Here is a 14554-nt window from a genome sequence, read left to right on the forward strand (position 1 = left end):
ATTTACATTCTCACCAACAGTGCATGAGTGTCCCTTTTCTCTACATTCTTGCCAGCACTTGTTATTTTGTGTGTTTGTTGATGACAGCCATCTTGACAGGTATGAGGTGATATCTTACTGAGGTTTGGATTTGCATTTCTCTGATGATTAGTGATATTGGGTATCGTTCTTTGTATCTGTTGGCCATCTTTATTTCTTCTTCTGGAAAAATGTCTATTCGGGTCCACTGCCAATTTTTTAATTGGATTGTTTTTTTTTTAATATTGGGATGAATGAGTTTTTAATATATTTTGGTTATTAATCCCTTACCAAATATATCATTTGCAAATAGGTTGCCCTTTCATTTTGTTGATGGTTTACTTGCTGTACGAAAACCTTTTTAGTTTAATGTAGTCCCTTTTGTCATTCTTTCCTGAGGAGACATATCTCAAAAATTGTTGCTAATATCAATGTCAAAGAGCTAACTGCCTATAATTTCTTTTAGGAGTTTTATAGAATCAGATCTTTAATCCATTTGGGGTTTATTTTTGTCTGTGGTATAACAGAGTGGTCCAATTTCATTCTTTTCCATATAACAGTCCAATTTTCCCAACACCATTTATTAAAGAGACTTTATTGTATATTCTTGTGTCCTTTTATAAATTGACCATATATGTGTGGGTTTATTCCTGAATTATCTATTCACTTCCATTGATCCATTTGTCTGTTTTGTGCTTGTTTCATACTGTTTTGATTACTATAATTTTGTAGTAGTAGAGTTTGTAGTAGAGTTTGAAACTAGGACGTGTGGATACATCTAGCTGTGTTCTTTCTTAAGATTGCTTTGGCTATTTGGGATCTTTTCTGGTTCCATAGAAATTTTAGGATGGTCTTTTCTAGGTCTGTGAAAAATGCCATTGCTATTTTGATAGGGATTTAACTGAATCAGTACATTGCTTTGGGTAGTATGGCCATTTTAACAACATTAATTTTTCCAATCCATGTGCATGGTATATCTTTCCATTTGTTTGTTTTGGCTTCCCCTTTATCATCAGTGTCTTATAGTTTTCGGAGTACAGGTCTTTCACTTTGTTGGTTAAATTTATTCCTAGGTATTTTATCCTTTCAGATACAGTTATAAATAGGACTTTCTTAATTTCTCTTTCTGATTGTTATTAGTAACGAACTATAGAAATGATCCCTGAAAGTATAGTCTTTCTGATTGTTATTAGTGTACAGAAATACAACAGATTGGTTTTGTATTCTGCAACTTTACTGAATGTAATTATTTTCACAGTTTGTTGATGGGGGTTTTAGGGTTTTCTATATGTAGTGTCATGTCATCTGCAAATAGTGACAGTTGTACTTCTTCCTTTTGAATGAGGATCCATTTATTTATTTATTTACTAAGCCTAATTGCTGTGTCCAGGGCTACTAGTCCTATGTTGAATAAAAGTGGTGAGGGTGAGCATCATTGTGTTGTTCCTCATCTTACAGGAAAAGCTTTCAGTTGTTCACAAGGAGTATGATGTTAGCTGTGTGTTTGTCATATTTTGCCTTGATTATGTCGAGGCGTATTTCTTCTATACCCACTTTGTTGAGAGTTTTTATCCTAAATGGATGTTGAGTTTTATCAAATGCTATTTTGTCTGCAACTATTGAGATGATTATATGGTTTTTGTCTCTCATTTTGTTAATGTGGTAAATCACATTGATTTGTGGATATTGAACTCTCCTTGCATCCCTGGAATAAATCTCACTTGATGATGGTTTATAGTCCTTTCAATGTCTCTGTCTCAAAAAAAAAAAAGTCTTTCTTGGTTTGCCTCTCTACTTTTTCCACTATGATTGTTTTTTTTTTTTTTTAATTTTTTTTTTCAACGTTTATTTATTTTTGGGACAGAGAGAGACAGAGCATGAACGGGGGAGGGGCAGAGAGAGAGGGAGACACAGAATCGGAAACAGGCTCCAGGCTCTGAGCCATCAGCCCAGAGCCTGACGCGGGGCTCGAACTCCCGGACCGCGAGATCGTGACCTGGCTGAAGTCGGACGCTTAACCGACTGCGCCACCCAGGCGCCCCTGATTGTTTGTTTTGTTTCTTAAATTCCACATGAGTGAAATCACATGGTATTTGTCTTTCTCTGACTTAGCATAATATTCTCTAGCTCCATCCACGTCATTGCAGATGGCAAGAGTTCATTCTTTTTTATGGCTGAGTAACATTCCATTATATATATGTGTGTATGTATTAATATATATATACACACACATACACAGCACATCTTGTTTATCCATTCATCAGTCAGTGGGCATTTGGGCTCTTCCATAATTTAGCTATTGCTGATAATGCTGCTATAAACATCAGGGTGCATGTATCCCTTCTAATGAGTATTTTTGTATCCTTTGGGTAAATACCTAACAGTGCAATTGCTGGATCATAGGGTAGTTCTATTTTTGCCTTTTTCAGGAACCTCCATATTATTTACCAGAGTGGTTGTACCAGTTTGCATTCCCACCAGTGGTGTAAGAGGGTTCCCCTTTCTCCACACCCTTGCCGATACCTGTTTCCTTTGTTGTTAATTTTAGCCATTCTGACAGGTGTGAGGTGGTATCTCATCATGGTTTTGATTTCTATTTCCCTGATGATGAATGATTAAGAGTACTTTTTAGCATAAAAAACTATTCCCTGTCTTCAAATATGGTTACATTCTGAGGTACTGGGCATTAGGGTTTCAACATATGAGTGGATGGCAGGGCACACAATTCAGCCCATAAAACAGAATGAGGGGCAATATAGAAGAGATAGAGGGTATAAATTTCAATAAGGAACTTAAGAGGACTGGCCAGAGAGGTAAAAGGAAAACAGGTAGAGAGTTGAGTGAACATGATAGGAGAGTTTCAGGGAGGGAACATTCAGCCACGAGCCTCCCAGATTCTACTTCTAATCACTGATGCCAAATTGTTTTATTTTCCTATATACTTTCTTTTTCTAAAATGGAGGGTTTTAATAGAAATGCTGAAGTAAACGTTTAATAGGGTTTTCCTTACTCATATTCCCTTGAAAAATGGTTATGAATCAGAGTCCTTTATCTAAAGTTTTTGATGCCAGAAAATACTGAATATCTTTTTGCTGTGTTTTCAAATCTGCAAGAGAATGGCCTTGAAACGTTTTTTATTCAAATGTATGAGACATCATGAGTAATCAGATTTAGCAAAGTTTACTATTTTAAGCTTTCTACCACAACTCTATCATTTCTAAAGTCTAAGTGCATGGTAATTTTGAATGCTGGTAATACTTGTAAGGAGGCTTAAGGATAATAATGATAAATCCTGTGAAATCACTCTTCCTTGCCCTTCACCATCCCTCCAGTATCCTGTTAGTTCTGCTTCCTACTTCATATGTTTTCACTTTTTTGCATCTTTGCTGCTACCATCTAGTCCAAGCTGCTATTATTTCCTACTGCAGGAGCTTTTTAATTGGTTTTCATGCTTCCATCCTGCCCCTTCTAGAGAAATCTTTAAAAAAAGAAAAGGCAAGCCAGACTATATCATCCCATTTGAAGTCTTCAGCAGCATCTCATTACACTTGGAATAAAATCCAAACTGTCTGTGATACCCGAAAAAGGTCTACATGATGAAGACCGTGCCCTCCTGCCGGCCCTCAGTTAACATGCTAGCCTGCCTTCTGGTTCTTGAACATACCAAGTTGGCGGCTGCCTGGAGGCCTTAGCCTGCTCTACTTGCCCCTCTTCTGGGTTTCAAATTACTCCTTCAATCTCAACTCAAATGTTGCCTTGGTAGAGAGGCCTTCCTTCACCCCACAGTTTAAACTGCTCTTTCGGGGCGCCTGGGTGGCTCAGTCGTTAAGCGTCCGACTTCAGCTCAGGTCACGATCTCACGGTCCGTGAGTTCTAGCCCCACGTCGGGCTCTGGGCTGATGGCTCAGAGCCTGGAGCCTGCTTCCGATTTTGTGTCTCCCTCTCTCTCTGCCCCTCCCCCGTTCATGCTCTGTCTCTCTCTGTCTCAAAAATAAGTAAACATTAAAAAAAATTAAAAAAGATAATAAACTGCTCTTTCTTCCTTTTATACTCTAGCATGAGTTAACCTTAAAAGAAAACTGCCAGTTATTTCCCAGCAAAAGATGTTTTTTTTTGGGGGGGGGGTGGCGAAGAGCGAAGAATTGCAATCTGGGTCAAGTAAGCTATGTCAGAACCATAGGGAAGTTAGGAGAACAAAGGAGAGGCACACTCTTTTATAGAGGAAAACGGGGACTTGGGGAGGCTGTTATAAACACATAGCCCATTGCAGTAAACTGAGAGTTGGAAGTATAGTGGCTCCTCATTGGCTGAGTGGTGATTGTCTCTCATTGGCTGATCTGTTGCTGGGTGGTGGTGCATAGGCGGTGAGGAAAACCTTTGTTCCACCTGCTGGGATGGGAAAGTAGAATCCACCTGCAAGGTCCCTCCCTTCCTGTTGGATTTGCATTTGAGGATGGGTGGTAGGGCATAAGAGCTCCTCTGCCAACCTCCCCTCCCCGACTCCATTTTAGTGTGGTTTCCTTTTCTTGATTTTCACATATGTCACATGCATATATTTGTTTAGGTTGGTAGGTGGGCTACCAAACTGTTTTTTCAAAGTAGATGTACCATTTTGCATTCCCACCATCAGTGTTTGCTCCACATCCAATATTTGGTGTTAGTGTTTTGGCTTTTAGTAGTTCTGATAGATGTGTCATGGTATCTCTTTGTATTAATTGTAGTTCCCTGATGACAGATGACATTGAGTATCTTTGCATATGATTATATGCCATCTGTGTATCTTCTTTGGTGAGACATTTGTTCAATTTTTTTTCCTATTTTTTAATTAGGTTTATTTTTCTGTTGTTGATTTTTAGGAGTTCTTTGTATATTTTGGTAACAGTCCTTTATCAAATACATCTTTTGCAAATATTTTCTCCTAGTCTGTAGTTTATCTTCTCATTCTCTTGACACTCTATTTTTTCCAAAGTATTTATCACTAACTAAACTAATCTTATTATTGTTTATCTCCTCCCACTACAATGTAAGGTCCACAAACCACATGTCTATTTTGTTCTCTGCTGTATCTCCAGTGCATAGATGGTGCCTGGTATTTTGAGTGCAGTTGGAAAATATTTGTTGATTGAATTAATGGATAACAACTGTTAACATTTTCAGTTTGTTTTATTCTTAATGAAAATGGCATTAAGCTGATTTTAATTTCTTCCATCTTATTTGAAACTCAATTTCAAATTTTGTCATTTTAATCTTCAAAATTAAGGATAATAGCTGCTTGCAGTAGTGGAAGGTCAATTTCCATCGTTGTGTATATGAATTGACTTAAGATACATAACTGCTGATCTGTATTTGCTTTGTCTTCTCAAAAATTGTACAGATTTATTCTCCAGGAGGTAATCACAGGACTGGGCAATGGGAACAGTAGAATGTTTATGTCAGTCCCACAAAGCCTTATGCTAGACACTGGAAAATCTTAGTATGTTCAAATGTGTATTCACAGATATGTGCGTGCGCACACACACACACACACACACACACACACTGAACCTTGCAAGGTAAAAAAGTTATTTAGATTCTTGGTTCTTGATTGCTTTTTTTGTTCATTGGATTTGTTAAAAATATAAAATGACATGTTGGTTTCCTGCTGTAGTTTTTTTTCATTTATTCTTTTATTTTTACTAGTTTTTGGCTTTATATATTTTACTGTTATGTTGTTTGCTACTACTGATCATAGGTATTATATTTTTGTCTATTTTTGACTCCATTAAAGGCTTTTTGCCTTGAATTCTACTCTGAATATTTCCACTCTGCTTTGTTTTTGTTTGAATATAAGTCTTCTTTTTTTAAGCCTTTCATTGCTTTTTTAAATTGTTGTTCTTAGAAATAATGTATATTTTACAGGGCACCTTGGTGGCTCAGTCAATTAAGTGTCTGACTCTTGATTTTGGCTCAGATCATGATCTCACAGTTGATGAATTGGAGCCCCATGTCAGGCTCTGTCCTGACATTGTGGAGCCTGCTTGGGATTCTCTCTCTCTCTCTCTCTCTCTCTCTCTCTCTCCTCTCCTCTCCTCTCCTCTCCTCTTACCCTGCTCGTGCTCTCTCTCTCAAAATAAATAAACTTAAAAAAATTAACATATGTTTTACAGAGTTTTTAAAATCTTTTCAGAAAAGCTTTTAAAAGATATTTTGGTTATCTATTGCATAACAAACCATCTCAAAACTTTGCGGCTTCAAACTAGAACAATTTATTATCTGTTGTGATTCATGGTTGGAACAGGTGGATGGTCCTTCTGCTCCATTGATAGTCTGCTGGTACTATAGTCATCTGGTGGCTCATGAATGTCCATGGTTGCTCATTCACATAGCTAGTGTGTTGGTAGGGATGGCTTGTTTCCTGCAGAAAGAACATGTGAACTTTTGGAGTGGCTTTTGGACAGCACATATTACCTGTATGGGAAGTTGATTGTTAGGAAACCCATAACATGGGTTTTGTTACTTGATGGAAAAATCGTGGCCTCTGGGATCAGACAGATGCATGTGATAGCTCTGTTGTGGAATAGCTATGTAACCATGAACAACTTTTAGAACCTTTCTTAAGACTTCTTTCCTAGCTCAAAAAAGGCAAAAATATTTTACCATTTGTAGATATTATAAGAAATAATAGTAGTGCATATAAAATATCCTGCTTTATGCCTGGCCCATAGTAGTCACTCAGATGTGGGACAAGCCAGACCAGCCATATGTCATCCAGAGGAAATTGAGTGGGTAGATTATTCCTGGACTGTGTCTCCCTGAGCAAAGCCCAGAGTTGAAGAAGAACCATGGGATATTAATAGTCTTGCTGGGAAGCTCACATGGTCCTGAGTTCATATACAGGCTGGCCCTGCTGCAACTTCAGCTGCCTATTATGCCCACTCTTAACGTATTAAGGCAAATTATGGTTTTAACAATTTGGGGATGGTAGTGTTGAGAAAAGAATCACTTTACTAAAGAGACCCAGCTTGTAAGACATAGCCTGATTTCAGAAATATTACAATGTGAGAAAACTGCCTCATAAAAATCAAGGATTTATTATCTTAGATCAGTCCATCTTTCTCAGCTGGGTTTTGGGGTGCTTGTCTTGCTATAAGGACCTCCTGAGCTTACCTCTTATTAAACTCAAGGATTTTATCTCACACACTGGCAGATTGCTGCTTCAGGTTCCCGCCATCAGACCGGGGCCCACGAGGGTTGTGTGCCTGTTATCCAGGGCCAGAACACTTGGGAAGAGGAGTCTATTTCATTTATTGCCACAGCCTCTAAATCTCTCAAGATGTGGTCGGGGAGGTGGTGTGTGTGGCGTGGAGAGAACAGCTGTCTCCTTTCTCTAATGTCCCAGGACCCCCTACAGGATCATCTGACCAGCCTTTGAACCACAGCCCATGTGCTTGACTTGCAGGGTGTTGTTTCTGTAGACCACTGGCTGCAAATTTGGCTGTGTATTAGGCTCACCTGAGGAGGTTAAAAAACACCAGTGCCTGGATCCCACTCCCATAGATTCTATTTCAATCGATCTGAGGAGTGGCCTGGACATCAAAAATTTTTTTTTAAGCTCTTCACAGGATTCTGATGTGCAGCCCAGTTTGAGATCGTACCACCAGATTGCTTCCATCCTCCCCTGGTCAGATCATGACTGTGGCTTGAACTGTCTAGCTGCTTCTGTTTATCTCCCTAATGATACTTCCTATGGATCTCCTCCATCTGGGCTCGGAGGGAGGTGACAGGAGGGTCCTCGACCCTGTTTCACAGATTGCCCTTTGACTCCGGAAAGGTGCTCACTCCTTTGAGAAGAGTTTGTAAGCCATTAGCCTTTGGGGGCCTAAGTCACCCTTCATGTGTCAGAGCAGAGTTACTGACTGCCTTCTGAAGAGAGCCTGCCTGTACTTTGTTCCGCTTTCCTGTGGCTAACCAGCTTCATTTTCAAGATGTGTCACAACCCTTGCCTCTTAGTTAACTGTAAAGCAAAAAATCTTCCCCTGATTGGCTGTGTATTAGGCTAACTGAATTTGAGTTTCTTGCAGATTTTCACATCAGATTAACAAATTTTCAGTGATCAGAAGCTTAGTTCTAAAATACAACATTCCTGGAGGTAGCCTCAAATCTATCGCTAGTTCTCCAGCATGCCTTTTTGAATTTGTGGTGTGTGAGGTTGGGGGCTGCTGACCACTATTTTCAAGGCTGCAGATGAGGTAGGTAAACGGAAGCTGATTGAAAGGGGCAGAGGCTGAGTCCTTGTTCTCCTCTCCCCACCTCAACCCCAAATCCCTCACCTCACTGTCACACATGGAGGGGCTCCCTGGAGACCCGGTCAGTCATGACTGCCTTAGTTCTCCTTTGAGTCAAGGTAGCCGGTCAGAACTTCCCACTTAGGCCCCAATGTTTGGGCCACTTGTAGAATTGTTTATGTTTCTGCTTGGACTCTGGTTGTGGCTTTTATTAGGGGATGTTATCCAAAAAGTGATTATTTGGAATTTGTGAACTTTTAAAAACAATTCTAGGGATGTTGTTTGCAATGCTAACCAATTCAGAGACTCCATTGCTGAGCATGTGTGGGAGAGATCTTTCTCGGGCTTTGTGTGTTATTAGGAATTGTATTCCTCCTCAGCTGCTGTGTCCCATGACCCCATGGACACTGGGCCTTGTAGTTGCTCAGACTTCCCTCCTGGCTGCCTTGAAGAAATGTCTAGTGCACCAGAGTGTGTAATTATATGCACTAATGTTACCCCAGCTGTATTTCTTTTCTTAAAATTATTTTCTCTTTGGCTTCATTTCCTCATTCATTTCTTTCTTCTCTTCTAAAATTTGCATCCTTGTTAGCCCTATCATCCTTTTTAGAATGAGCTGGTGTACAAATGAGCAAATAAATATTTTAAGAAACTGCCCTTCTCATGTACTCTTTCTACTCCACTGCTGCTGCTCCTGCCTGTGGCCCCTTCTATGGGGTAGAGCCCAGCAGCTCAGAGTGGGTGGCCTTCCTCAGCAGAAACTGCCTCCATTCCCAGACCACTGTCCTGTGGCTCTGACTCCTCCCACACCCCCAGCTCTCATTTCTGCTGCTGGCCTTCGCTCATCGTTTCCACCGACCTGAAGCCTGTCACCCTTTCCTTCAGCTCTGCTCTCTCTGCCGAGCTGATTTCCTCTGTGAAACCTTTGCTGACCCCCTCCAGGAAGAGCTGACCACTTCCTGGGTGTCGCTTCCTCTCCTGGTGCTCAGGACTCTGCCTGCACTAACCGGGCTGCAGCTCGCCCATAGGCACCTTTGTGCAAATTAGGAAAAGGTACCTGCCCCTTCCTCAAGTAACTTTCTACAACTTCCAACTGTTGGAAAACCGTCTTAATAATGAGGAATCTAGGATGTTTCACCTGGAAGTGGAAGCCTGCTAGGATTGTGCTGTGCTGTACTGCATAGTTATACTTGACGGCCCTTTTGTGAATTGTCTTTATTCCCCTCAGCACTGTTTGTCTGACCAGAGCAGGCCCTCCACAACCATTTGCTAAATGAAAGAGTGAAAGTACAAGTATGCGCCTCATTCTTATCATGAAAAATAGCAGGAAAGGCACATATGATGAGGTCTTTTTGCACTGAACATGAGTATATTTTAATTCAGAGACATACACATATGTGTATATGTATATGTATGTGTATATATGTACTTTTCAGTATTTCTGAAATCAGCAGGCATCTTAAAATCAGTGCATCATGGTGCCTAAGAACACAGACCCTGGTACCAGACTGCCTGGGTCTGAATCCCAGTTCTACCACTGAGACACATATCAGTGACTTTGGACACTCTACTTAACCTCTCTGTGCCTCAGTTTACTTATCTATAAAATAGGGATAATAACAATAGTTCCTACTTCATGGGGTGATTGTGGGAATTAAATGAATTATTGTATGGACTGTGCTTAGCATATAGGCACCAAGCACCTAATAGAGATATGTTACCGCGTATCATTATTATTAAAGCCTATGTATACACTTAATACACTGTTGTTTCTTTTTAACCCTAAAAAACTGCTTTAATCCATGCTGTACAACTTATATTGATGGCGTCTTGTTTTGGTGGGCAACTGCCTGTATCCAGGATCGTGTGCATTGTGGCCAGACACGTGCCGTGTATGCCTGCCCCTCCACACCAGTTTTCTGGTTGTTATGAGGTACATAGTGCACACGCAGGAGACCATCAGGCTTTGTTGTTTCTTCTTTTCCTTACATGGCAGAAGAGAAGGGGGGAAAACCAGAGCCCTGTATAGACAAGGCTTGTTTTGAAATTTAAACTTTTTATTCGTGTTCCAAAGCTTGGATTGGTAATAAAACTTGGCTGTCTTAAACTGGAAATCAGAGAGAATTGGGTTTGAAAAGTGACTTTAATGTAAAATCTTTATCTAATTGCAGAGCGACTTCTCTTTGATGATTTTCAAGAAAGCCGTGCTGTGAAGTGGCAAAGGTAATGAATGTTCTGGGGCCGTGTTCCCCCTTAGAACCTGCCAGAGTATTCTCAAGTTAGACAATAGATGTAAGTTGCTCCCTTAATAATTGTGAGTTTTTCCTGGTCTCTAGTGTCCACTTGTGGCTGTAATTTCACATGAGAGATGGGTGGCTATTCTCTGAATTGTTTCAGGACAGTTTTCCTTCTCATGTCTCATGTCAGCTGTAGAAACTACAACCTTCTGGGGAGTTCTATGTGATTCATGCTCACGGCCCCACCCTCCTGAGTTATCCTTCAAATTAAGCAAGATCTGACTCATGCATTTTTTGGAGATGCTCCGACCCTTTCCATTATGAGACTAAATGGCTTTTCCCAGATTACATTGCTGTAATTAACTTACACGCAACTTTGATAAATATTCTTACATACTACCCAGCACCAGCCAAAACTGTCACAGTGATCTGGGTACATGTATTTGGGGTTTCAGCAGCCTTCTCTGTTGGATAAAATGCGTATAAATAAATAATACAAGGATGATCTAATGCTTCATCTTCCTTAATTTGATATGTTGATCAAAATACTTTTTATACAGAAACCTCAATTTAGTGTTATTTTAGTGTAGAGCTGGTCAACATTAGCCCTGAGGGTATATTTAGTTCTCAGTTCCCAGAAGGAATATCCATATGAGGAACTTTCTCCAACAGCCCTTCCTAAGGATTCATTTACCTTCAGGTTTCAGAAATAAGTAGACAGTTGTTAGTAGTATCTGTATTCTAGAAGGTGGAGGAGTAGATGGTGAGAATATGGATACCTTGACTCACAGATCTAGCTGGCAGAGAAACTAGCATCATGCCCAGTATTTTGCACTGTAATGCCTTGGACCCCTTTAGGTCACATCAAAAGCTTGGTCCTAAAGAAGCACATAAAACGCTAACGTTAAATCTTGAAATGGGGATATAAACACTTTTCGTCTTTTCCTTCCCAGTTTATAACTGAGGTTTCCATCTCTGTCCAAAATCTCATTTCTTCTTGGAGAAATATCAGCAAAGACAGACAGAGGAATTTACCTAAATCTCATGGAGGGTGAGGATGCCCTGGTGCAGCTTGGGTGGTCAAAGCAAACCAGAAGCCTACAGAAAGAACCTGACTCATACGCATTTTGTTGGGTTGTTTTTTTTTTTTTTTTTGGTTGTTGTTTTGGTTTTTTTTTGTTTGTTTTTCTTTTTAGTTGGTTGTCAACACTTAGAATTGGAACGGTTTAACATAAAAGGTCTCTTGGAGTATTGGAAGATCCATCCAGACTTAGCCTACATAACCATTGTCAACTGGAGCTGGGTCGAAGCTGCCTTTTGGCTGCGCCATGCACTCCTCACTTTTCAGTGTCTGCTCTCATTTATGTGATTTATCCAGTCCTAAGCCAGTGTCCTGCTCTGCTTTATGGCCGGGTATCTTACAGCTTCACAGAAAGGCTTAGGCCAGTTGTGAGCAGTGGTTAAATGGCCACCGGAAGGAGCATAATTGGTACCATTGAGGCCCTAGTGCTGCTCAAAGCCCCACCCAGGCCTTCAGGAGACAGGAGTTAAGGCCAGGGTGGCCATGGTATGCTGAATTTGCTGAGCTGGCTCCTCTCCATCTGTTCATTCATCCTGAGAGTCATGACCACAGTTTCCTCATCCAGGGGGGTGGGACATTTTTCAAAATATGAAAGAAAGCAGCCAGTGACCATGCAGGCCTATTGGTAGGCTCATAAGACCAACTACTGCCACAAAAGGATAAGCTTCCTGTTTACCAGCAGGCAGGAGACAAAGTGGTTGTGCTTCCTGGCCATGTAGGACTTGGCACACGGGCTGGGTTCCGTCCGAAAAGACAAGTGCTGAATGCTTGCTCTGTGCTCAGCCGTCGCCCCCACAGCCTGGGTCCTGGATGTGGGCCACCCTCGGGAGGGCACTTTTGCTTTGGCTCCAGAACCAGCCCTGGTTTTCTGAAAGGAAGCAAATGGGGAAGGTGGCCTCCCCTCCTTGCTGGCTTCCTCTTTAGCTTTCCTTTCCCTGTGGGGCCCAATCCAGCCAAAGTCCCTTGTCCTAAACTTGAATTTAAAGACTAATTCATGTCTTTTGTTTGTAAAGTCTCCAGGAAGCAAGATGCCATTGCCTCTGGGGAAACTGGTCCTTCTTTCCAGTGTGGTGGCCAGTGGGAGCTGCACCCTTATATATTACCTTATACGAAGTAAGTATCCAGTGAACCCAGCCGCCAAGGCGTAGCTTCCTCCCAGCTCTCTCTGCCCTGCTCCTCCATCAAAGGAAATACTTGAGATGCTTTCAGGAGATTAGAGAAAGGGCTATTTTTAGTAGCCAGTACCATTCCTTTGGCTATAGCTTCCTGTTTATCCTATAATCCCAGTTTTTCCTGGATCTCCAAGCGCAAATGAAAGGACCAGGATTCGTTTGCATCACAAGCCTTGCAAAAAGCAAGATGGGCTTTCACTCCAGTGCACACACAAGAGATCCCTTAAGATTTCTGAGATTATGTAAAGAAGAGAGGGAAGGGCAGTACCAGATGGTTCACAGGTGGGGAAAACTGGCTGTTTTTCAAGAGTCGTCAGCCTGTTTGCCCTGCCATTCTCTGCTGTAGATTTAGTGGAGGAGGGGACCTTGAGCAAGGTACTCTGGTGAGGGGAGAAAATAAAAGAAGAGCCCGGGATGCAAACTCCTGACAGATGCTGCTTCCAGCCCCACTGCACACAAATTTGAATTTGTAAAGACAAGCCACAATTACTGTGGGCAGCCAAGACATTTAAGGTCATTTCAGTGCTACTAGTTGCAAAGCAGCAGCAGTTTTTTTCTTTTTCTTTTTTTCTAGACTGCCTTTCTTTGAAGATCCTTTATGCCCACCCAGCCTGGCTTCTCACCCTGACTCTGCACCATTTTCACTTCCTGCCAGGACGTATCACCAGCAGACAGGCAGAGAGCGCTCAGTGTCCTGTGCATCCCTTCTCCCCCACCTTCCTTCTGCCTTGGCCCAGGGCTCTCTGAGTCTTGAGGTGGCCTGAGGCGAGCACAGCCAGGGGTAATTCAGACTGGAATAGCTCAGCCTCCTCTCCCCTCTGCCAAAGGGGTGGGAGCAGGACACAACAGGAATGGGTACATTTTATGGGTCAGGAGACCGAGGTCTTTCCTCCTCAGTAGGCCGGGCTCGTCCAGGAGAGATAGCCCAGCTGGCATCTATAGCCAACCGCCTGAGTTGAATGCCAGAGCCAGCTCTGCGCTGGCTGTGTAGCCTTGTGGGAGGATCTCTCACCTCCATTATCTGTGTGATGAGGGGCAACACTAGTGCCTGTGCATGAGGTTGTTGTAAAATTAAATAAATTGTAAGAGATAAATTGTAGGAGATACTGAGAACGGTGTCTCGCCATGGAAATCTGGACCCGACCTGTGCTCCTCCTTTTCCTGTCTTGGCTGGCACCATGCTCATACTTCCCAGTCCTGGGAAGTAGCCTAGGGTGAGCATCCTCCCTGGCCTCTCCTGTCTCAGGCCATCCTCCCCTTTCATACTGGGATGGGGCCTACAGGAGGGAAGCTCTTCCTTGTTGCCAAACTGAAACCCCTACTTGGGAAGCCTACCTTTGCTCTCTCCCGAAGGCAGCTCGTCTACCTTATACCTTCAGGGAGGAACTTCCTGGGGTTTCTGGTAGCCTTTGGCCCAAGAAATGTACCTGAGACTGAGAGCAGCTTATAAGCAGCTTTACCTACATGAAATGTTGCCTTAAATCTATAAACTTGACAAACCAGCATTTTCACGTTCTGTTTCTTGGCCCAAAGGTTTTGTTGCTGTTGATGTTGGGGGATATTTTATGCTGGTTTATTGGGGCCTTCATCCTAGTGAAAGGAGCAATGTTTAGAAGTCCAGAGTCATAGATTTTGGCCCCAGCTCTACCATGGACGAGCCATGTCACTTTGAGCAAGTCATGGAATCACAGGACTTTAGAACTGAAAGGAAAGCCAGAAAGGATCTGGGCAAACCCCTTAGATGAAGAAACGAGGCAATGAATAAGGTGGGAAATGAGAGAT

At 41.9% G+C, this 14554-nt stretch overlaps 1 pseudogene; it reads right to left on the reverse strand.

The window, feature by feature from the left end:
* Positions 1-1099: 1099 nt before the first annotated feature.
* Positions 1100-1196, reverse strand: LOC122488881 (annotated as a pseudogene).
* Between the last annotated feature and the right edge of the window lie 13358 nt (positions 1197-14554).

Source organism: Prionailurus bengalensis, chromosome A2, assembly GCF_016509475.1.
Source record: "Prionailurus bengalensis isolate Pbe53 chromosome A2, Fcat_Pben_1.1_paternal_pri, whole genome shotgun sequence".
Lineage (NCBI taxonomy): Eukaryota > Metazoa > Chordata > Mammalia > Carnivora > Felidae > Prionailurus > Prionailurus bengalensis.